Genomic DNA, 24,542 nt, shown 5'->3' on the forward strand with positions numbered 1-24,542 from the left:
GCAAAGACAATCCCACGAATGGGTTTGCCTTTTCCCATGGGAGGTGCAACCCATACTGCCTTCCCCAGCCATTTCCCTGGGTGCACTACGGGGACCTTATCTCTTCCCACAGTATGTAGTGGTTTTGTTTGGGCAGGACCAGGACGGTTAGTTGAACCTCTGCTGTTAACCAGCCAAGTGGCTTCTGCTAAATTTTTATCCCACTGCTTCCATGCCCCATTGCCCAGTGCTCTCAACATGGTCTTTAGCAATCCGTTATATCTCTCAATCTTTCCAGAGGCTTGTGGGTGATAGGGGATGTGGTATATCCACTCAATGCCATGTTTCTTTGCCCAGGAGTTTATGAGATTATTTCGAAAATGAGTTCCATTATCTGATTCAATTCTTTCTGGAGTGCCGTGTCGCCACAAAACTTGCCTTTCAAGACCCAAGACAGTATTTCGGGCAGTGGCATGGTTTATAGAGTATGTTTCCAACCAACCGGTAGTTGCTTCCACCATGATGAGTATAGAACGCTTGCCTTGATATGTTTGTGGTAGCGGTCCAACATAGTCAATTTGCCAGGCCTCACCATATTGAAAACCCAATCATCGGCCTCCGTTCCAGGGAGACTTGATTCGTGTGGCTCGCTTGATTGCGGCACACGTTTCACATTCGTGGGTGACCTGTGTAATGGCTTCCATGGTCAAGTCCACCCCTCGATCACGAGCCCATCTATATGTTGCATCTCTTCCCAGATGTCCTGATGTTTCATGGGCCCATCGAGCTATAAATAGCTCACCTTTACGCTCCCAGTCTAGGTCTACCTGAGTTACTTCAATTTTGGCAGCTTTATCTACCTGTTGGTTGTTCCACTGTTCTTCATTGGCACGGCTTTTTGGCACTTGAGCATCTACATGACGTACCTTCAGAGTCATATTTTCCACCCGAGCAGCAATGTCTTGCCATAATGCAGCAGCCCTGATGGGTTTACCCTTGCGCTGCCAGTTGGTCTTCTTCCATTGCTGTAGCCATCCCCATAGAGCATTAGCCACCATCTGGGAGTCAGTATAAAGACAGAGTACTGGCTACTTCTCTCATTCTGCAATCTTCAGAGCTAGTTGGATGGCTTTCACTTCAGCAAACTGACTCGACTCACCTTCTCCTTCAGTGGCCTCAACAACTTGTCGTGTGGGACTCCACAGAGCAGCTTTCCACTTACGATGATTTCCTACCACGTGGCAGGATCCATCAGTAAACAAAGCATAATGCCTCTCATCTTCTGATAGTTCATTATATGGTGGTGCCTCTTGGGCACGAGCTACTTCCTCAGGCAATGCTCCAAAATCTCTGCCTTCTGGCCATTCCATGATTTCTTCCAGGATTCCTGGATGATTAGATTTCCCTAGCCGAGATCGTTGTATAATCAACGCCATCCACTTACTCCATGTAGCGCTGGTTGCATGATGTATAGAAGGGGTTTTCCCTTTGAACATCCAGTGTAACACAGGCAGACGTGGTGCCAAGAGGAGATGAGCTTCTGTGCCAATGACTTCTGAAGCAGCTCGAAGTCCCTCATATGCTGCTAGTATTTCTTTTTCAGTTGGGGTGTAGTGGGCTTCCGATCCTCGATATCCTCGGCTCCAAAACCCTAATGGTCGACCTCGGGTTTCTCCAGATCTTTTCTGCCAGAGGCTCCAGGTGAGACCATGCTCTCCAGCAGCAGTGTAGAGGATATTCTGCACATCTGATCCTGTACGGATGGGCCCAAGAGCGACTGCACGAGCTATTTCCTGTTTAATTTGTTGAAAAGCTTGTTGTTGCTCAAGGCCCCACTCAAAACAGTTCTTCTTTCTGGTTACTCTAAAGAGAGGGCTCACAAGCTGACTATAACCTGGGATATGCATCCTCCAGAATCCCTCAAGGCCCAGGAAAGCTTGTGTTTCTTTCTTATTAGTTGCTTGAGACATAGTCGCTATTTTGTTCACAACATCCACAGGCACATGCCGACGTCCATCTTGCCATTTTATGCCCAAGAACTGTATCTCTTGTGCAGGTCCCTTTACTTTGTTTCTTTTTACAGCCAAACCAGCTTTTAGGAGAATCTGTATTATTCTTTTCCCTTTCTCAAACACTTCTTCTGCCTTGTTGCCCCATACAATTATGTCATCAATGTACTGTAAATGTTCAGGGGCTTCATCCATTTCCAGCACACTTTGGATTAGACCATGACAAATAGTAGGACTACTTTTCCAGCCCTGGGGCAATCGATTCCAGGTATATTGGACACCTCTCCATGCGAAGGCAAATTGTGGCCTGCACTCTGCTGCCAATGGAATTGAGAAGAATGCATTAGCGATGTCAATCGTAGCATACCACTTGGCTGCTTTTGACTCCAATTCATACTGGAGCTCTAACATGTCCGGTGCAGCAGTACTCAGTGGTGGTGTCACTTCGTTCAGGCCACGATAGTCTACTGTTAACCTCCACCCTCCATCAGATTTTTTCACAGGCCATATGGGACTATTAAATGGGGAATGAGTTTTGCTAATTACTCCTTGAGCCTCCAGTTGAGGAATCAACTCACGGATGGGAGTCAGGGAATCTCGGTTTGTGCGATCTTGCCTCCGGTGCACCGTCTTGGTAGCAACTGGTACCTGTTGCTCTTGAACTTGCAGCAATCCCACAACAAAAGGGTCTTCTGAGAGGCCAGGTAAATTAGAGAGTTGTTTGATTTTCTCTATATCTACAGTGGCTATACCAAAGGCCAATTGATACCCCTTGGGGTCTTTGAAGTACCCTCTCCTGAGGTAATCTATGTCAAGAATACAAGGGGCCTCTGGACCAGTTACAATGGGGTGTTTTTCCCATTTTTCCCCTGTTAAGCTCACTTCAGCCTCTAATACAGATAATTCTTCACATCCCCCTGTCACTCCAGAGATCCAGACAGAATATGTGCCTCTATACCTGGATGGCATCAATGTACACTGTGCCCCTGTGTCTACTAAGGCTTTATACCTTTGTGGGTTTGATGTGCCAGGCCATCGAACCCACACAGTCCAGTAGATTTGGTCATCCCTTTCCTCCTCCTGGCTGGAGGCAGGGGCCCTCTGTTTCTGTTCTTCATCAGAATATTCGCTATCTGATCCTTGCAATTTTAGACCTGAAGTCTCCTCATTGGCATCGAAGGAAGTAGTTGCAGTTCTTCTATGTCTTGGAGATTGTTGATTGTCCTCTTTTGTTCTGGCAGCTACTATGCTGACAGCCCTCTTGGGTGGTCCTTTTCTAACAGCTGTCTTCCCCCTTAGTTCACGTACACGCGCTTCCAGCTTAAAAGTGGGTTCACCATCCCACTTCCTCATATCCTCTCCTCGGCCACACAAAAAGAGCCAGAGTTCATTTAGCGGTGTACTCCTGCATCTGGGACTTCCTTTTCCCCTGGTCGGGACAGTGGATGACTGAATTCTTGAGGCAGTTCTGACAGTCAGACCATCATCCCACACTGATGAGGAGGTGCAGAGGCTCTCTTCATAGTTCTGTAACCAAGAAGATACCCTCTCCACTGTTGGTATATCCATGTCTGGATGATACACCATTGCCAGGATATTCGAATATGTAGCTGGGGCACTCTGAATCACTTTTCTCAACATGGCCCGTGTACACTGGACATCGTCTGGATCTGTGGAGGCCTCAGCATTATCTAGATCACCATAGATGACTTCCAACACAGCTAATTCCCTTAGATATTGGATCCCTTCATTAGCTCTAGTCCGCTTTCCTCGGGCATTTACAAGGTCTTCCTTGAATGGGTATCTTGCCCGTACACTTGAGAGGAGCCGTTTCCAGAGACTACAAATTGAGGTCGTCTTTCCAATGCCTCTATCAATTCCCCGGTCCATAGCAAGAGATCCTAGCTGTTGGGCTTCTCTGCCTTCCAATTGCTGACTGTCAGCCCCAGCAACATCGGAGCAGCCAGGCACCAATCCGCTCACCTGGCTGGCGACTGTAATCTTTTCGCATATCTCTAAGTTCTGTTGAGGTGAGGGACCGAGTACTTTCCATTTCCTTTTCGATTCCTTTCACTCCTTCTCCTGATCTCCTTACCGAAGGACCGGTTTCTTCTTCTAGCCTTTCCTCTTCCTCCTCTTCTGCCCTTACTAATCGATGATATGGACTTGACCTCCTTATCCACTGCTTCTTTTTCACTACTGGGGCAACCACTGTGGTTGTTGTTTGATTCCCTTACTCAACCATGGTAGTCTCAGGTATAGTTTGAATTTCCACCTCGGTCATAGTACTCTGAGAGGACTGGACTGCGACTGACTAAACCATGGTGGTCTCAGGTACCGTTTGAGTTTCCACTTCAATCATAGTTCTCTGAGAGGACTGGAATGCAGCTCGGTAGGCAGAGGCTAGGCCCCAGTATAGTGCCTGAACCTGATAGGCCTCATTAGGGTAGGTAAGACACCCTTCTATCAGGTGGCGTGCCAGTAAAGCAGGGTTTTTTATCTGTTCAGGTGTAAAATCCCAGGTTACAGGAGATGATAACCGTCCTAGGAATTTGCCCAAATTCATCCACACACCCTGCCACCCAGGGACTGGCCGCTTCAGGGGACAGTTTAACATGTTTCCATCCCAAATTTGTCCTCTCTGATACCCAGATGAGTCCAGATTCCACAAGATATATAATATACCAACCATGTTAATTAGTAATATTAAAACTCTCGTATAAGGGTGACTAAGGACCTGGGAAGTCTGTATAACAAAATTGTCTAGATCGTCTGAGCTGAGGGAAAGAGGTGCTTTGTCCCGTGGTCTCCACAAGATAGCTCCCACAGCACAGTAAATCCAGCAGTAACAGAATGAGACTTGCTATTATTATTTGGGCCATCATGTTCCAAGGCCCTTTCATCCTTTTCACAAAATCGTATAGCCAGCTTAGCAAAGCTATTAAGGTTAAAGCACAGCACAGAGTCAATGTTAGTAGCATCGTGTTCCCAAACATTAGAAAGTGTAAGATAAGCTGCATAACAGCAAGGCTGTGTGACCAGCACAGGAACTTTGCACTCATTGGCTTACTGTAATTGCAATGTAGTTAATGTAAAACTGCTATTATCTCGCCCCACGTTGGGCGCCAAAAGGACTGTGGTAGTTTGAGCCTGGCTGGATGCCAGGTGTCCACCACACCGCTTTATCCCCCACCTCCTCAGCAAGCCAGGGAAGGGGAGAAAATAAGATGGGAGTCTCGTGGGTTGAGATAAAAGCAGTTTAATAAAGAAGCAGCAAAGCCGCGCGCACGGAAAGCAAAGCAAAAGCAGATAAAACTGTTACTCTCTACTTCCCATCAGCAGCGATGTCCAGCCACCTCCCGAGAAGCAGGGCTTCAGTACGCCTAGCGGTTGCTTTTGGAAGGCCAGAAATGAATCTCGCCTCCCCTTCCTGCTCCTCTCCCCCAGTTTATATTACTGAGCTGACGTCATATGGTATAGAATATCTCCTTGGTCAGCCTGGTTCAGCTGTCCTGGCCATAGTCCCTCCCAAGATCATGCCCACTCACAGCTATTGGTGAAGGTGGGGGAAGGAATGCTGGAGGGACAGCCCTGATGCTGTGCAAGCAGTAGTCATAATACTGATATCAACAGTAAGCACAGCACTGCAGGAGCTGCTGTGGAAAATCACTACCATCCCAGACCCACTACAGGGAGCTCTCTCCAATAACACTCACTTGTACTGCTCAGGTCGCATTGGAAAAATAAAGACTCGGTAGAGGTTATACCACTGCGAATGGGAGCTACAAGAAAGCAGGAAGGGAGACTCCACCTACACTAGTAAGTAGGTCCTCATGCAGTCTATCAGCCAGCACTGTGTCACATTTGCACCTGCTTTCCTGTGGACGCTACCTCTAATCCCACTCACTGTGCCTGCTCAGAACCCATTGAAAAAATACATGCTGGCGGTAGAATTTATACCACTGCCGATGGGAGCTACAAGAAAGAAGGAAGGGAGACCCAACCTAAAGTAGTAAGTAGGTCCCCATGTAGTCTATCAGCCAGCAATGTGTCACATTTGCAACTGCTTTCCTGTGGGAGCTATCCCCAATCCCACTCACTTGGACTGCTCAACTAACATTGAAAAAATATATGCTCTCAGTTAAGTTATATCACAGCTTATGGGAGCTACAAGAAAGAAGGAAGGCAGACCCCACCTACAGTAGTAAGCAATTCCCCATGTAGTCTATCAGCCAGCACTGTATCACTTTTTCAGCTTCTTTCCTGTGGGAGGTATCTCAATCGCACTCACTTGGACTGCTCAGCTCCCATTGAAAAAATATATGCTGTCGGTTAAGTTATATCACTGTGTATGGGAGCTACAGGAAAGCAAGAAGGCAGACCCCAATTACAGTTTTAAATAGTCCCTATGTAGTCTATCAGCCAGCACTGTGTCACATTTGCATCTGCTTTCCTGTGGGAGCTATCTTCAATCTAACTCACTTTGGCTGCTCAACTAACATTGAAAAAATATATGCTGTAGGTTAAGTAATATCGCTGCGTATGGGAGCGAGAAGAAAGCAGGAAGGCAGACCTCACCTACAGTAGTCAGTAGGTCCCCATGTAATCTATCAGCCAGCACTGTTTCACGTTTTCATCTGCTTTGCTGTAGGAGCTATCTCCAATAACACTCACTTGCACTTGTCAGGTCCCATTGAAAAAATATATGCTGTCGGTTAAGTTATACCACTCTGTATGGAAGTGACAAAAATGCTGTAAGGCAGACCCCACGTACAGTAGTAAGTAGACCCCGATATAGTCTATCAGCCAGCACTCTGTGTCATTTGCAGCTGCTTTCCTGTGGGCGGTATCTCCAATAACAGTCACTTGGACTGCTCATAGCCCATTGAAAAAAGATATTGGCTGTCGGTTAAGTTCTACCACTGCATATGGGAGCTACAAGAAAGCAGGAAGGCAGACCCCACATACAGTAGTAAGTAGACCCCCATGTAGTCTATCAGCCAACACTGTGTCACATTTGCAGCTGCTTTCCTGTGAGAGCTATCTCCAATGACACGCTGTTGGTGTCGTCAGCTCTCTTTAAAAATACATTCTGTCTGCAGAAGTTATACTACTACATATGGGAGGTACAAGAAAACAGGAAGGCAGACTCCACCTACAATAGTAAGTAGTTCCCCATGTACTCTATCATTCAGCACTGTGTCACATTTTCAGCTTCTTTCCTGTGGGAGTGTCCTGGTTTGAGTCAGGATAGAGTGAATTCCCGTGAGGAACCAGGAAAGGGCACAGTCTTCACAGCTGACCCAGGCTGGCCAGCAGGTATTCGATACCATCCTAACCGTCATGCCCAGGGTATAGGTGGGGGCTGGCCAGAATAAGCTCTTCCCTGGAATAAGTTCTTCCGGGGGGTGCGGACTCTCGGTCGCCGGTCCGGAGCGGTTGCTCACTTCGGGTCCCGGGTGGTGAGCAACTGTATCACTCACCAGTTTTCTTTGTAATATTCCCTTGTCTTTGTTATAGTTGTTACTCTTCAATTTCCCCAGTAAACTGTTCTTATTTCAACTTACGCGGGCTCTTTTACTTTTTTTTTTCTCCCTCTCCGATCCCCTCCGAATTCCGTCGAGAGGGGGAGGGGGAGGAGTCGGGATTTCCTTACCCTTTGATCTGGCTGGGCAAAACCACGACACGGAGCTCTTTCCACTCACACTCACTTGGACTGCTCAACTCCCATTGAAAAAATACAGACTGTCAGTAAAAGTTATAACAGTGCATATGGGAGCTATAAGAAAGCAGGAAGGCAGATCACAACTAAAGTGTTAAGTAGATCCCGATGTAGTCTATCAGGCAGCAGTGTCACATTTGGAGCTGCTTTCCTGTGGGAGCTATATCCAATCCCACTTACTTGGACTGCTCAACTTCCATTGAAAAAATATAAACTGTCGATAGAAGTTATACCACTGCGCATGCGAGCTGCAAGAAAGCAGGAAGGCAGACCCCATCTACAGTACTAAGTGGGCCCTCATGTAGTCTATCAGCCAGAACTGTGTCACATTTTCAACTACTTTCCTGTGGGAGCTATCTCCAATCCCACAAACTTGGACTGCTCAGTTAACATTGAAAAAAAATATGCTGTCGGTTAAGTTATACCACTGCGTATGGGAGCTACAAGAAAGCAAGAGGGCAGACACCACCTACAGTAGTAAGTAGGTCCTCATGTCGTCTATCAGACAGCACTGTTTCACATTTTCAGCTGCTTTCTTGTGAAAGCTGTCTCCAATCCCACTCACTTGGACTGCTCAACACCCATTGAAAAAATACAAACTCTCGGTAGAAGCTATACCACTGCTTATGGGAGCTACAAGAAAGCAAGAGGGCAGACCCCACCTACAGTAGTAAGTAGGTCCCCATGTAGTGTATCAGCAAGTAAAGTGTAACATTTGCAGTTGCTTTCCTGTGGAAGCTATCTCCAAACCCAGTGACTTGGATTAGTCAACTAACACTGAAAAAATATATGCTGTCGTTTAAGTTATAACACTGCGTATGGGAGCTACAAGAAAGCAGGAAGTCAGATCATACCTACAGTAGTAAGTAGGCCCCCAAATAGTCTCTCATTCAGCACTGTGTAATTTTTAAAGCTGCTTTCCTGTGGGAGCTATCTCTAATTGCACGATCTTTGCCTTTTCACCTCCCTTTAAAAATACATTCTTTCAGTAGAAATTATAGCACTGCGTATGGGAAGTATAAGAAAGCAGGAAGGCAGACCCAACCTTCTGTAGTAAGTAGGTTCCCATGTAGTCTATCAGCCCGCCCTGGTCACATTTGCACCTGCTTTCTTTTGGGAGCTATCTCCAATCCCACTCACTTGGACTGCTCATGTCTCATTGAAAATAAATATGCTGTTGCTTAAGTTATACCACTGTTTAAGGGAGCTACAAGAAAGCAGGAAGGTGGACCCCACCTACAGTAGTAAGTAGGTCCTCATGTAGTCTATCAGCCAGCACTGTGTCACATTTTCAGCTGCTTTCTTGTGAAAGCTGTCTCCAATCCCACTCACTTGGACTGCTCAACTCCCATTGAAAAAATACAAACTGTCGGTAGAAGCTATACCACTGCTTATGGGAGCAACAAGAAAGCAGGAAGGCAGACCCAACCTACAGAAGTAAGTAGGTCCTCATGTAGTCTATTAGCCAGCACTGTGTCACATTTGCAGCTACTTTCCTGTGGGAGCAATCTCCAATCCCAGTCACTTGGACTGCTTAACTCCCATTAAAAAAATATATGCTGTTGATTAAGTTATACCACTGCGTATGGGAGCTACAAGAAAGCAGGAAGGCAGACCCCACATACAGTAGTAAGTAGGTTCTCATTTAGTCTATCAGCCAGCACTGTTTGACATTTTCAGCTTCTTTCCTGTGAGCGCTATCTCCAATCCTACTCACTTGGACTGCTCAGTTCTCATTGAAAAAATACATGTTTTCTGATAAGTAATTGTACTGCGTACAAACTGTCGGTAGAAGCTATACCACTGCTTATGGGAGCAACAAGAAAGCAGGAAGGCAGACCCTATCTACAGTAGAATATAGGTCCCCATTTAGTCTATCAGCCAGCACTGTGTCACATTTGCACTTGCTTTCTTTTGGGAGCCTGCAGAGGCTGGTTCATGTCAAGGCCACGCTGGAGCACGACCTCTTTGTCAAGGCCAATTCGCTCTTCCTGGACCAGGAGAAGTGCCTGGGGCTGCGCAAGGCCTTCTCCAGCACCGTGCGGCTGCTCGGCTACGTGTAGGCTGGGCCCCGCGGCCCTCACCGCATCTCCTGTTGGAGCTGTTCCCAGTTTGGCCCGAGCGCACTCCCACTTTTGCTTTGATCCTTTTTGTGGCGTAGTTAGATTCTGCTTCCTTCTGAAAGGCCTGAGTGGGAATTAAATGATCCTTTGGTGTGTTACATGGTCTGCCCGCGTTTTCTTTTGCCTTTGGTTTTTCTCTTTCTGCCGCTGCTCTTTCACAGTGTGACAGAGAGCAGACGAAAGGAGGTTGTAGCCAGGTGGGGGTCGATCTCTTCTCTCCAGTAAGGAATGACAGGGCAAGTTGCATCAAGTTGCACCAGGGGAGGTTTAGATCGGAGATGAGGAAGAATTGTCAGGGACACGGGGACACAGTAAGAGTTCACTGGGGTGGGTTTCACCCAGTATCTATTAGGAAGAAGCCCAGTGGTTTTGGGAGAGCCACTCTGGACACTTTGCATCACAACGGGCTTGCAGGAGGGTCTGTACGCTCATAGAATCGTAGAACTGTAGGGGTTGGAAGGGACCTCTCGAGACCATCTAGTCCAACCCCCCTGCCAAAACGCGTCCACCTAGATCAGGTCACAGGAACGCGTCCAGGAGGGTTTGGAAGTCCTCCCAGGGAAGGAGCCTCCACACCCTCCCTGGGCAGCCTGTGCCAGTGCTCCCTCACTTCAACTGTAACACAAGGTTTTTCTTGTGTTTAAATGGGATCTTTTGTGTTCCAGCTTCATCCCATTGCCCCTTGACCTGTCACCAGGTACAACAGAAAAAAACTATGGACTATAGCACTTGGTTTTATTCCACCACTGCCCATAGAATTTGTCACCCTGGAGTCATAATTTTTGAAAGGTTCCTGTCTTGATGTCTGAGCTGGGCTGTCTCCCAGAACACATAAGTTAATTTGGAAATGGCCACCGCTGTTGGTACTTTGCAGAATTAATTGTTCCTTAGACTTTCAGGGAAATCGGAAACAGCGTTGTTGGGAGCCTATGGGCAGAAGTCCCACCTGGCCGTGAATTCAGCTTCTCACCTGCTGTTTCAGTGCATCCTGAATTCTGCAGAGGCTGTTCACGCTGTCTGCGGACACCCAGGTACTGATCACCTGGGCAGCCAGAGTTAAACTAGCAGTTCTAAGAAAGATCTTGAGATTTTGAAAGAAAGATGTTCAAAAAAAAGCCAAGTTGGCATGGAATTACCCGATTCCAGCAATTATTTACTGAAGCACAACTTCTCTGCGAGATCTAGGTACAGGGCATGTAACTCCCATTCTAGGACCAGCAACTTTCATAAATCGCCAACTCACAAAAATTTCTCTGCCCCTGATGCGCTTGCGGACTTTGATTTGTGAGATTTTTGAGATATCCTGAATTAGTTGCTGGGACTTATCTTTATTCATTATACAAAACCACTGGACTGGAACCTACTCAGAATTCTCCACCTGTCTGTAGGCAGTGTAAAAATCTATTTTGATGGCCTTGTTCATCGTGGTGAGAAATTCCAGTGCCCAATGCAGTCTAATTGCTCCCTCACAGAGAGAGCAACTCCATCTCCTTGAGAAGTGGAGGGTGAGGAGAGGCCGGGAGCAGGTTGCCCATTCCTGCATCCAGCCGCCCTCTCAGCTGCCGGGACTGACCCACGCAGAATGAGGTCACAGAGCCCCCTGCGCCCCTGGCAACGCTCCCTGGGCCTGTGTCCCTGTGTCCCTGACAGGGCCACATTGGCCGTGGGGCCACTGAGCCGACAGCACACGGTGAGCAGCAGCTCCCGGGCACCGCCAGCCCCCCGGGCTGAGCCAGGCTGGGAGCAGCAGGGACGGGACGGGTTCGGGGAAGGACACGTCCCTGCAACACGGCAGCTGCCTGCAACTGCCGCAGGGACTTTCTGTGCCAGGGGCTGACACCTGTACCCACACAAGAGCTTCATGCCCAGCTCAGCAGACCCTCCTGGCCATTTGCCCTCAGCTGGGGTGTGTTGGGTACATTTGGTGGCCCTCTGCTCAGAAGGGGCTGAGAACCTCCACCTGGAAAGAGAAAGAGCCCCCAGAGTGCCATAGGCAGCTCTCAGGAGCTCAATCTTCCTGTGTGGTCTTTCCTCCCAGGGTTACTGCAAGGCTGCTGTTTACAAGACGCTCTGACAAGGCTGTGGGATCTCTCCCTTCCAAGCATGTTCCCTTGGCGTCAGGTGAGCCACAGACCGGTTTTCTTCCTTTGAGATCAAGAGATGGCTGTTCTGGGGGAGGAGGGGATGGGTTGGTCACCTGTGGGCCCCGTCCTGCAAAGCTCAGCTCCCCTGCAGAGTCCTCAGCCCAGCATTTCATGCTGTGAAGACAGAGAGGATGAGGATGGAGTCCCTGGCCCACAGCTGGTGCTGAGCTGGGAGCGGCTGTGTCTTCACAGCCCTCGGGGCTGGCAATGGAGCTTTTCAAGTGAAAATGATCCCTGGAGGCCTCTGAGGTCAGCAGATACGCCAGCCAAAAGAAAGAGATGGGCAGTGGAGGAAGGGCAAGTGCACTTGCCCTGGACTGACAGATTGAAGGAAGATGAAGGCCCGGTGTCAGCCTTTCTCCTCAGCAGCCGTGGTTTGCTCCTCTGACCTGGTGCTGGATCCCAGCCCCACAGTCCAACCCTGACTTAGGCAAACGCTTGGGGAGGGATTTGTTTTCAAGGGCTTTAGCACAGGCCACGTGTGGGTGCCGTGTGCGTCGCCGTTTGTGCTCTCAGCTGTTGCTGTCAGGCAAGTGCAGGAGCTGACTGAGGGAAGTTGTCTTCTCCCGTCTCCTCTGTGCAGGACACGTCCCAGAAGAGAATGGACCTGCTTGGCTCTCCCTTAACCGTCACATCTGCTCACCCCAAGTCAACTCCTGCCCGCTTTCTGCCTGCCATCAGCCCCATGGCTTCGAGCTACAAGAACCGTGCTCCTCGCTACGCCGTGCTGCAGAGCTACGGCCTCCCCTGGATGCCCAGAGCCTACTATAAGGCCGTTGCCACCCACCCCACTCTGGCTCCCTTGTCTGGCACCTGCCAGGGCTTGAGCCCCAGCGAGATGCTGCCTTCTGTGTCAAACAGAACGGCGCTTTTCACCCGCTACAGCCCCGGCGACTGGTACCGCTCCAACCAGAGCAACTACCACGAGGCGGAGACGTCCCGGCGCAAGGCGGAGCTGCTGACGGCTGATACCTCCCGCCTGGTGCAGGACAAATACCAACAGACCAGAAAGAGCCAGGCAGACAACACAAAGAAGCTGGGGCAGCGAGTCAGCGACATTGAGTTTTGGAAGGCGGAGCTCTGCCATGAGCTGGCAGAGATCATCAAGGAGAGCGATTCCCTGAGAGAGATGAAGGCACGGCTGGAGAGAGCTCTGGCCGAGACAGAGGCCCCTCTCCAGGTGAGCACCCTGTGCGTGGGCCGCAAGCTGTAGCCCACTGCTGCCGCTGCACCAGGGACACGTGTGCTCTCTCCTGGGGCTTTCATGCTGCCGCTGCATGAAACGAGTTCTGCCGCCCATTAGTCGTGGCCTAAACCGGCTGCCCAGGGCGCTGATTGCCATTGTCCTCGTCTCTGTGTCCACCTCCCCTTTCTTCTCTGCCCTGTCCTGAGCCGGGCAGCATCCCTGCGGGAAGCCCTGCAGCCGGCACCAACGGCCTCTCCCCAACAGGTTGCTCGGGAGTGCCTCCTGCAGCGGGAGAAGAGGATGGGCATCGACCTTGTCCATGACGAGGTGGAGAAAGAGCTTTTAACAGTAAGTCTGGACGCAGATCCCACCTTCCAGTTTAGATCAGCAGAGCTGTCAGCTGTGACGCTGGAGCGTGGCCTCTGATGGCTTGTGCTTTGCCTCTCTCTGCCCAGGAAGTGGATGGCATCAGGGCCTGCCAGGAGAGGATTCGGCTATTCCTGGAGAAGGCAAAAGCCCAGCTCATGTAAGGAGGAGCCCCGTATCTCCCTGGGGAGCGGGCAGTGATGTTGGTGGGAGCACAGAGCTGCCCGGGAGGGATGGAGGGGGGGGGTGGGAGGAAGGGAGAAAGGGAGCTGCACGGCCATGGGAAGGGGAGGAGACCGTTCCACCCACATGTGGCCACCACGACTGTCCCTGTGCGTTTAAGGACCAACTGGGCGGCCCAGCACGAGCTGGAGAAGGACCTGGCCAACAAGCAGGCAGCCCACCGCATCAACGGCAAGTGCCACCAGCTGAGGAACTGCTCCGACGGCATCAGCTACTACCACGGGGTGCAGCGGGTGGATGCCACGTGAGTGCGCACCTGACAGCGCTGGCACCCGGCCGTCCCGGGATGCTCGGTGCCGCTCCCTTTCCCCGACAGGAAAGGCCACCAGGGAAGGCTGTGTCTGTGCAGGGCCTGGCCCTCCCAGCACGGGCTGACCGTGGGCCTCTCCTTTCCCCCCACCAGCATCTCCGTGCCCGATTCGTGGGCCAAGTTCAGCGACAACAACATCCTCCAGTCGCAGAGAGAGCGGGTGGCCTCCGCCCAGCTGCGGGACTCCATTGAGAACCTGATGGAGGTGACAGCCACCGAGATGCGGTGCCAGTTCAACAGGGTGAACGTGGCCCTCACCAACCGCATCGCCGAGATGCCAAGAACAAGCTTCGGGCCCACCTGACCAAGGTAGCCCAACCCCTCCCTGTGTGTGTGACGCCCTCACCTCCCTGGGACACCGACCACCTTCCACGCAGACCTGGCCCGGGAAGAGGCCAATCCCACTCACTTGGACTGCTCATGTCCCATTGAAAATATATATGCTGTCGCGTAAGTTAAACCACTGCGTATGGGAGCAACAAAAAACCAGGAAGGCAGACCCCGTCCAAAAGTAGTAAGTAGGTCCAGTGTAGTCTATCAGCTAGAACTGTGTTATATTTGCAGCTGCTTTCATGTGGGACCTATCTGCAATTCCAGTCACTTGAACTTCTCAACGACCATTGAAAAAATACAGACTGTCAGTAGAAGTTATAACAGTGCGTATGGGAGCTCCAAGAAAGCAGGAAGGCAGACCCCACCTACAGTAGTAAGTAGGTCCCCATGTAGTCTATCAGTATGCGCTGTTTCACATTTGCAGCTTCTTTCCTGTGGGAGCTATCTCCAATCCCACTCACCTGTACTGCTCAAATCCCATTGAAGAAATACATGCTTTCCGTTAAGATATAGCACTCCGTATGGGAGCTACAAGAAAGCAGGAAGGCAGACCCCAACTACATTGTTAAGTAGGTCCTCATGTAGTCTATCAGCCAGCACTGTGTCACATTTGTACCTGCCTTCTTTTGGGAGCTGTCTCCAATCCCACTCACTTGGACTGCTCAGCTCCAATTGAAAAAATACATGCTTTCTGTTAAGTTATACCATTGCGTATAGCAGCTACTAGAAAGCAGGAACGCAGAGCACACCTACAGCAGTAAGTAGGTCCCCATGTAGTCTATTAGCCAGCACTGTGTCATATTTGCAGCTACTTTTCTGTGGGAGTTATCTCTAATAACACTCACTTGGCGTGCTCAGCTCCCTTTGAAAAAATGAATACTGCCGTTAGAACTTACGCCACTGCATCTGGGCAGTACAAGAAAGCAGGTATGCAGACCCCACCTACAGTGGTACGTTGGTCACGTTGGAGTCTATCAACTTGCACTGTGTCACATTAGCAGCTGCTTTCCGGTGGGAGATGTCTCCAATCCCACTGATTTGGACTGCTCAGGTCCCATTGAAAAAATACAGGCTGTCAGTAGAAGTTATACCACTGAGTATGTGTGGAGAGTTTTGTGGAGACTTGGCTAGAGGAAAGAGGACATGATAGAATACAGCTGGTTAGGCAGTGAGCATTAAGCGATAAGATATTGGACTCCTGCTCAAGGACATGGTGTCCTTGAGCAAGAGAGTTGTAGGATATCAGGATGAGAAAACAGGAGCTTATTTTAGGTTAAGCAGCCACAAGTATCTGGAGTATCTTGAAACAAGGTCGAGGTTTGCATCTAACTGGGAACCATTGATGAGCTTAGCTTTTGCAATATGTATGAGCCTGATTATTGTATCTATAAAACAGTTGTATCTTTGCAAATAAAGTTGAGACTTGTTGCACTACAGGGTGGGCTTGTCTCCCATCGTCTTCAGCAAATGGTGACCCCGACGTGATAGTGGCTTGGCGCCACGGTAGAGCGACGAAGGGGTTCGAGTCCTATGCAACAAGGATGGCAATAAGCGTGAAAATTGGGAACATGCCATGCCCTGGGTGACCATATAGACGAGCCCGGCCGATATGTGCCGCCAGACCTCGAAGGGCTGCAACAGCGCGCTGATGATAATAGGTATGGAAAGGCAAGCAGTATATGATTTATTTACTGCATTCCTGCAGAAGCGGCAGATAAAGGGTATAGATCTGCAAAAGGACCTACCAGGGTTGTTAGCTTATGGGTATGCTAAGGGAGTGTTTCAGAATCCACATACAGTGCATGAATTGAGTGAATGGCGTAAATTTGGGGATTTTCTGTGGGAAGATACCCTGGAGGACGATAAGACAGCTAAAAAGTTAGGGAAGCTTTGGAGGATAGTGCACAATGTGTTGCTGCAACATCAGGCAGAAAAGAAGGCTGCTGAGCACGCATCGGCAGCATAGAGTAAGAATAAAAACTATGAGCGTGACTGGTTCCAATCCATCCCGCTGGCTCCTACCGTCTCAAAAGTAAAGCTCCCCCCCCGCGTGTAGAAAATGGCCCTGGAGGCACGGACAGGATACGAGAACCATGTGAGCCATCAGTCCCTCCTGAGGAACAGGAGTGCCGGCCTAAAGAGTCCCCGCCTCCTCCCCCCACTTGGAGAGCCTGTCCCTGGGGCAGAGAGTCAACTTGCAGAGGCCATCGCAAGGGAGCGGAGGGAGACTTGGGCTGCACTCACAAAAGATTGTCTGGGAAAAGGGGATGGCGATGCACTGGAAGCAGCCAGAACTTTGACGTTGCCACTGGAGTCCAACCCATTGTGGGGGGAGGTATGCAAGCAACAATTTCTGCTCTGGACTTGAAGTTGTTATCCCAGTTGCGGTCCACGGTCAGCCAGTTCGGAGTAAATAGTGAACTAGTGAAACAAATGATTGACAAATGTATGGGGAACCCAGTTGCTACTGCCCGCTGACTGTCGAAGCATAGTAAAACTTATTTATACACAACATCAGTTTTGCCCCAAGGCATGCGTAACAGTCCAACTATCTGTCCGCTGTATGTTGACGCAGCTTGACAACCCCTTCGATGACGATGGCCTAACGTTATCATCTACCATTACATGGATGATATCCTCTTTTCTCAGCCTGCACCATTTACGGAACAACAGGTGGAGGAGATTCGACAGGCACTGGCTCAATGCCACCTTGTGATAGCTCCAGAAAAGACTCAGCATACAGCTCCATGGAAATATCTTGGATGGTCTTTATCAGAACAGCTCGTAGTACCACAGAAGCTACAGCTCCAACTACAAATAAAGACCCTGAATGATGCTCAGAAGCTGTTAGGAGATCTGCAATGGTTAAAACTAATAGTGGGAATACCAAACGAGTTGTTAGAAAAACTACGACCACTTTTGAAAGGAACCAACCCCACGCGTCAAATACAGGTGTCCTGGTTTGGGCTAGGATAGAGTTAACTTTGATGAGGAAGTAGGAAGGGGCACAGCATGGGCAGCTGACCTGGGCTGGCCAACAGGTATTCGATACCATACTGACATCATGCCCAGTACCTAGAGGCAGGGAGCTAGTCGGGGGCGGGGTTTCGGGAGCACAGGCGGGGCTGCCGGTCGGAGGGGGGGGGGGGTCGCGCCGGGTCCCGAGTGGTGAGCAGCCGCGGCACGCGCCATTCCTTTTGTATATTCCCCTCGTTTACTGTTAAAACGGTTCCTTTTTCCCCCTGAACCTGTTTCTTCTTATTGTTGTTCTATTAAACCGCTCTTATTTCAACCTACGCAGGTTTTCCCCTTTTTCTCTGGTTCCCCTTCCCACTCCACCGGGAGGGGAGGAGTGAGCGAGCACCCTCGTGGCTCTTTGTCCCCGGCTGGGCAAAACCACGACATTATTTGGCGCTCAACGTGGGGCACGCAGGGTTGAAATAAGACACAGTAGGCTGAAACAATTGTCACAATGTTGATGTATTTGCTTAACTGCTGTTGGCCCATAATTTGTCATATGCACTATATATTCTCTCTGATAGTGTTTATGTCCTTTGGAAAAGGGACGAAAGCACTCGTTCTGATATACTGGTTGTTACTGGCTTATGGTATGGTTGTATCACTGGGTATGGAGCTAGGCCAATACTTGTACATGACTTGGTTGGCATTTCTGCAACTTGGACATTTATTTTCAGAATGTAGTGACAGTAATGACACTCAGTTCATGGGAAAAATGGAGGGACGTAATTTTTCCATTTTTTCCATCCTCCCTTACTCATTCAAGTTAACTGCAATAGCTTTTGACAATTCAGAATGCACTTGGGATGTCCCAGCCATTGTGGTTTTATTGCTCTGTCCTCTAGGTAGGGTGTTTTTCTTGGACAGAGTTGTGAAACGTGTTTTCCAGACTGTTATGAGGTTAGGCAGCTATGGAGGGATTGATATACAGAAGAATATGAACAGGTATTGGAAGAGTTTTTTACTTGTACAGATTAGGCATGCCACCCTAGCAACCACTGTGGCTATTCAAACTGAGGCAACTGATGCTGTTGCTGCCCTAACTCCAACAGCAGACACTGATCCTGAATCAGAGGATCAACCTGTGGCAGTGTCAGTTGCTCCTGTACAGAAAAAGAAACACATAAAAAAATCAGTTCGCCTTGTGAGGGATGAAGATGAACCAGTGTCATCACGGGAACGGGAGGAAGAGTCAGAGCCAGAGCCAGAGATAATCACCCGATCCTTGTCCCTGAGCGAACTGCGAGAAGTGCGAAAAGATTACAGTCGCCACCCAAGCGAGCACCTTGTTGTCTGGCTTCTCCGATGCTGGGAGAATGGGGCCCACAGCTTGGACTTGGAGGGCAGGGAAGCCAGGCAGCTGGGCTCTCTGTCCCGGGATGGCGGCATTGACAAGGCGATTGGAAGGAAGACAGAAGTCCTCAGCCTCTGGAGAAGACTTCTGTCTGGTTTGAGGGAAAGATACCCCTTCAAAGAAGATATCATATGCCACCCAGGCAAGTGGACCACAATGGACAAAGGTATCCACTACCTGAGGGAGTTAGCTGTGCGGGAAATGATTTATAATGAGCAGTTACCAACAGACCCAGATGAGGTCCAGTGCACACAGTCTATGTGGCGAAGATTTCTGCAAAGTGCACCATCATCTTATGCTAATTCATTGGCAGTCATCTCCTGGAAAGAAGCTGAGGGGAAAACAGTGGGGGAAATGGGTGTTCAACTTCGGCAATATGAAGAAAGTCTGTCTTCCTCCCTACAGGCTGTTGTCTCGGCTGTAGATAAAATGTCAAAAGAGTTCCACCAATTCAAAGAAGATATGTCCCGCACTCCACCTGCCCGAGTCCATACTTCAGCTATTAGTAGATGTCCCTCTGTTCAAGAGAGGGAATATAGAGGGCAGACACCACGAGGTGCTTTGTGGTCTTACCTGCGGGACCAGGGAGAGAACATGAACAAGTGGCATGGGCAACCTACTTCGGCCTTAAGGGCACGGGCACGGCAGCTACGGGGAAAAAACGCTACAAGGAGCAATATCTCTTGGAAAGATGCTGCTCCAGTTTCCAGTGAGCAACTCCCTAGACAGAATAGAAGGGTTGAGCTCTATTCTAGTCCCCTCGAGGGGACTTCTAGCTCTTTTCTACAAAAGGTATCCAATGACTGCCATGGCCAGTACTAGGGAGGCCCTGCCTCCAGCCAGGTGGAGGAGAGGGACAACCGAGTTTATTGGACAGTGTGGATCCGATGGCCTGGCACATCAAACCCACAAGAGTACAAGGCTTTAGTGGATACTGGAGCACAATGCACTCTGATGCCATCAAGTTGTAAAGGGACAGAATCTGTTTGCATTTCTGGAGTGACAGGGGGATCTCAACAGCTAACCTTGTTAGAAGCTGAAGTGAGTTTAACTGGAGATGAGTGGCACAAACACCCCATTGTAACAGGCCCAGAAGCCCCGTGTATCCTGGGCATAGACTACCTTAAGAGAGGGTATTTTAAGGACCCAAAAGGGTACCGGTGGGCCTTTGGTGTGGCTGCAGTGGAGACAGAGGAAATTGAACAACTATCCAGCATGCCCGGCCTCTCAGAGGACCCTTCTGTTGTGGGGTTGCTGATGGTTAAAGAACAACAGGTGCCAATTGCAACCACAACAGTGCACCGGCGGCAATATCGCACCAGCAGAGATTCAGTGATTCCCATTCATAAGTTGATTCGCCAACTGGAGAGCCAAGGGGTGATCAGCAAAACTCACTCACCCTTTAACAGTCCCATATGGCCCGTGCGAAAGTCTAGTGGAGAGTGGAGACTGACAGTGGACTATCGTGGCCTGAATGAAGTCACGCCACTGCTGAGCGCAGCTGTGCCGGACATGCTGGAACTCCAATATGAACTGGAGTCCAAGGCAGCCAAATGGTATGCCACCATTGATATTGTCAATGCATTCTTCTCAATTCCTTTGGCAGTAGAGTGCAGGTCCCAGTTCGCTTTCACTTGGAGGGGGGTTCAGTATACCTGGAATCGACTGCCCCAGGGGTGGAAACACAGCCCCACCATCTGCCTTGGACTGATCCAGGCCACGCTGGAGAACGGTGAGGCCCCAGAACACCTGCAATACATTGATGACATTGTTGTGTGGGGTGACTCAGCAGAGGAAGTTCTTGAGAAGGGAAAGAAGATAATTCAAATTCTTCTGAAGGCTGGTTTTGCCATTAAATAAAGTAAGGTCAGAGGGCCTGCACAGGAGATCCAGTTTTTAGGAGTAAAATGGCAGGATGGACGTCGCCATATCCCAATAGATGTGATCAACAAAATTGCAGCCATGTCTCCCCCAACTAGCAAAAAGGAAACACAAGCTTTCCTAGGTGTTGTGGGTTTTTGGAGGATGCATATTCCAAATTACAGTATGATTGTGCGCCCTCTCTACCACGTAACACGGAAGAAGAATGATTTTGAATGGGGTCCTGAGCAGCAACAAAGTTTTGAACAAATTAAACAGGAGATAGTTCATGCAATGGCACTTGGGCCAGTCCGGACAGGACCAGATGTTAAAAATGTGCTCTACACCGCAGCTGGGGAGAATGGCCCTACTTGGAGTCTTTGGCAGAGAGCACCTGGGGAGGGTCGAGGCCGACCCCTTGGATTCTGGAGTCGGGGATACAGAGGATCCGAGGCCCGATACACTCCAACTGAGAAGGAGATACTGACAGCATATGAAGGGGTTCAAGTTGCATCAGAAGTGATCGGCAGAGAAACACAACTTCTCCTAGCACCTCGACTGCCAGTGCTGGGCTGGATGTTCAAAGGGAGGGCCTCCTCCACACATCATGCAACTGATGCTACATGGAGTAAGTGGATCGCATTGATCACACAACGAGCTCGTGTAGGAAGTTCTAGCCGCCCTGGAATTCTGGAACTGATCACGAACTGGCCAGAGTGTGAAGACAGTGAAATATCACCAGAAAAGGAGGCAACCCGTGCTGAAGAGGCCCCATCATATGAGGAACTTCCAGAAAATGAGAAGCGGTATGCCCTGTTCACCGATGGGTCCTGTCGTCTTGTGGGGAAGCATCGGAGGTGGAAGGCAGCTGTGTGGAGCCCCCTACGCAAAGTTTCAGAAGCTGCAGAAGGAGAGGGTGAATCGAGCCAGTTTGCAGAGGTAAAAGCCATCCAGTTAGCTTTAGACATTGCTGAACAAGAAAACTGGCCAAGGCTTTATCTCTACACTGACTCGTGGATGGCAGCAAATGCTGTGTGGGGGTGGTTACAGCAATGGAAGCAGAACAACTGGCAACGACGGGGCAAACCCATCTGGGCTGCCTCAATATGGCAAGACATTGCTGCTCGGCTGGAGAAGCTAGTTGTGAAAGTGCGCCATGTAGATGCCCATATACCTAAGAACAGGGCCACTGAAGAACATCTGCATAACCAGCAAGTGGACAAGGCTGCAAAGATTGGAGCAGCTCAGATAGATTTAGACTGGCAAGACAAGGGGGAGTTATTTTTAGCTCGGTGGGCTCATGACACCTCAGGTCATCAAGGCAGAGATGCCACCTATAAATGGGCTCGTGATCGAGGGGTGGATTTAACCTTGGATGCCATTGCACAGGTTGTCCATGAGTGTGAGACGTGTGCTACAATCAGACAAGCCAAACGGTGGAAGCCCATATGGTATGGAGGACGATGGCAGAAATATAAATACGGAGAGGCCTGGCAGATTGATTGCATCACACTGCCACAGACTCGCCAAGGCAAACGCCATGTGCTCACAATGGTGGAGTTGACCACCGGCTGGTTGGAAACGTATCCTGTGTCTCATGCCACCGCCCGGAGCACCATCCAAGGCCTTGAAAGGAAAGTCCTCTGGCGACATGGCACCCCAGAAAGAATTGAGTCAGACAATGGGACGCACTTCAGGAACAACCTCATAGATGCCTGGGCCAAAGAGCATGGCATTGAATGGGTTTATCACATCCCCTATCATGCACCAGCCTCAGGAAAAGTGGAACGACACAATGGACTATTGAAGACCACACTGAGAGCAATGGGGGGTGGGACATTCAAACATTGGGACACAAATTTAGAAAAGGCCACCTGGCTAGTCAACTCCAGAGGATCTGTGAACAGAGCTGGCCCTGCCCAATCGGAACTTTTACATACTGTAGAAGGGGATAAAGTCCCTGTAGTGCACGTAAAAGATCTGTTAGGGAAAGCAGTATGGGTGAGTCCTACCTTGGGTAAAGGTAAACCTATTCGTGGGATTGTTTTTGCTCAGGGACCTGGGTAAACTTGGTGGGTGATGTGTAAGGAAGGGACAACCCAGTGTGTAACTCAAGGAAAATTGATTTTGGGTGAGAATAGTCTGTGAATTCCATGAATCAAATTGTATTATGTTAGTTGTTAAATAACATTGTTGTTGTATGTCGTCATTACCATAGTTGCTCTATGCCATATTACTGACACTACAGTAAGGACCACTCAGATCACTGAAAGATGGACATGGACAAGCAAGATACAGAATAGCAGAATGTGAATTGGTGCCCAGTGAAATCCTCAAGATCAGCGCTTTCAACTTACAGATAAGACACACCTAAAAGACCAACTGCAAAATCCTGATACTGCATGCAGTGAACTATCCCCCACACACACACCCCATCTACCCTGCTGTGAAAGATTTATGATGAATAAGATCTGACGTTATGGACTAAACGGCTAAATGGACTTAACGGGAATATTAGGGGGGTGGCCTATAAACTGAGGGAATTATATACTTCTCTGTGTGTGCCCATATTTTTTCAGGGAGAGGAAATGTGGTGCTCAGATGTTGTATATTGTGAAACTAGGCATGATGTAGATGGTATAGAATAAGGGATGGAATGTTCTGGTTTGGGCTAGGATAGAGTTAACGTTGATGAGGAAGTAGGAAGGGGCACAGCATGGGCAGCTGACCTGGGCTGGCCAACAGGTATTCGATACCATACTGACATCATGACCAGTACCTAGAGGCAGGGAGCTAGTCAGGAGCGGGGCTTCGGGAGCAAAGGCGGGGCTGCCGGTCGGAGGGGGGGGGTCGCTCCGGGTCCCGAGTGGTGAGAAGCTGCGGCACGCGCCATTCCTTTTGTATATTTAACAGTAATTTACTGTTAAAACTGTTCCTTTTTCCCCCTGAACCTGTTTCTTCTTATTGTTGTTCTATTAAACCGCTCTTATTTCAACCTACGCAGGTTTTCCCCTTTTTCTCTGGTTCCCCTTCCCACTCCACCGGGAGGAGAGGAGTGAGCGAGCACCCTCATGGCTCTTTGTCCCCGGCTGGGCAAAACCAAGAAAACAGGTAACACCAGAGCTTCAGGATGCGCTTCAACAAATTATGGACTGTGTCAAACAAGGGCAGGTCCAACGTCACGATGTTGATTTACCTATTGACTTAACCATCTGGTATAGCACAAAGTATTTGCTTGGGGCCTTGACACAATCTCAAAAGAAAATGGGGGACGTATGGGTTCTAGAATGGATTTCCTCAGCCTTACAACAAACAAAAACCCTTTTTCAAAAAATTGAGATGTTGGCGGGACTAATAAAAAAGGGTCGTGAAAGAGCATTAAAAGTAACTGGTGCTGAGCCACATACCATAAGGATACCAATGAAAAAGGACTCTTTACAATGGTATTTAGACAATACAGAAGATCTTCAGGAGATGCTCTTAGGTGGCGGCAGTATAGTAGCAACAGACAAAATAAAAAAAGCACCATTACAATGGCTAGGAAAATGGAATTGGCTAGTACGACCCAAATGGGAGCCGGCCCCCATAGCGGATGCGTTGACAGCATACACGGATGCTGGAAGAAAGTCTAGAACGGCGGCAATAACCTCGCAAAAGGAAGGGGAGTGGAAGCACCAACTAATAAAAGCAGAAGAGAAAGACACATTACAAACCTTGGAACTGTTGGCAGTAGTATGGGCCATGATGAACCTGAAAGGGCCCCTGAATGTGGTTACAGACTCGTTATATGCCGCGGGTATCGTAGAGAGAATCGAGGACGCCTCCATTAAGGAAGTGTAGAATCCCAGACTATTTGAATTATTAATACAGCTGGAGAAGGCAATAAAGCTTAGGG

At 49.3% G+C, this 24,542-nt stretch overlaps 1 pseudogene; it reads left to right on the forward strand.

Moving 5' to 3' along the window:
- Positions 1–12,578: 12,578 nt before the first annotated feature.
- On the forward strand, positions 12,579–24,113 carry LOC133628553 (tektin-3-like; annotated as a pseudogene).
- The last annotated feature ends 429 nt before the right edge of the window (positions 24,114–24,542 follow it).

The sequence above is a fragment of the Colius striatus genome, chromosome W (assembly GCF_028858725.1).
Source record: "Colius striatus isolate bColStr4 chromosome W, bColStr4.1.hap1, whole genome shotgun sequence".
Taxonomy (NCBI): Eukaryota; Metazoa; Chordata; class Aves; order Coliiformes; family Coliidae; genus Colius; species Colius striatus.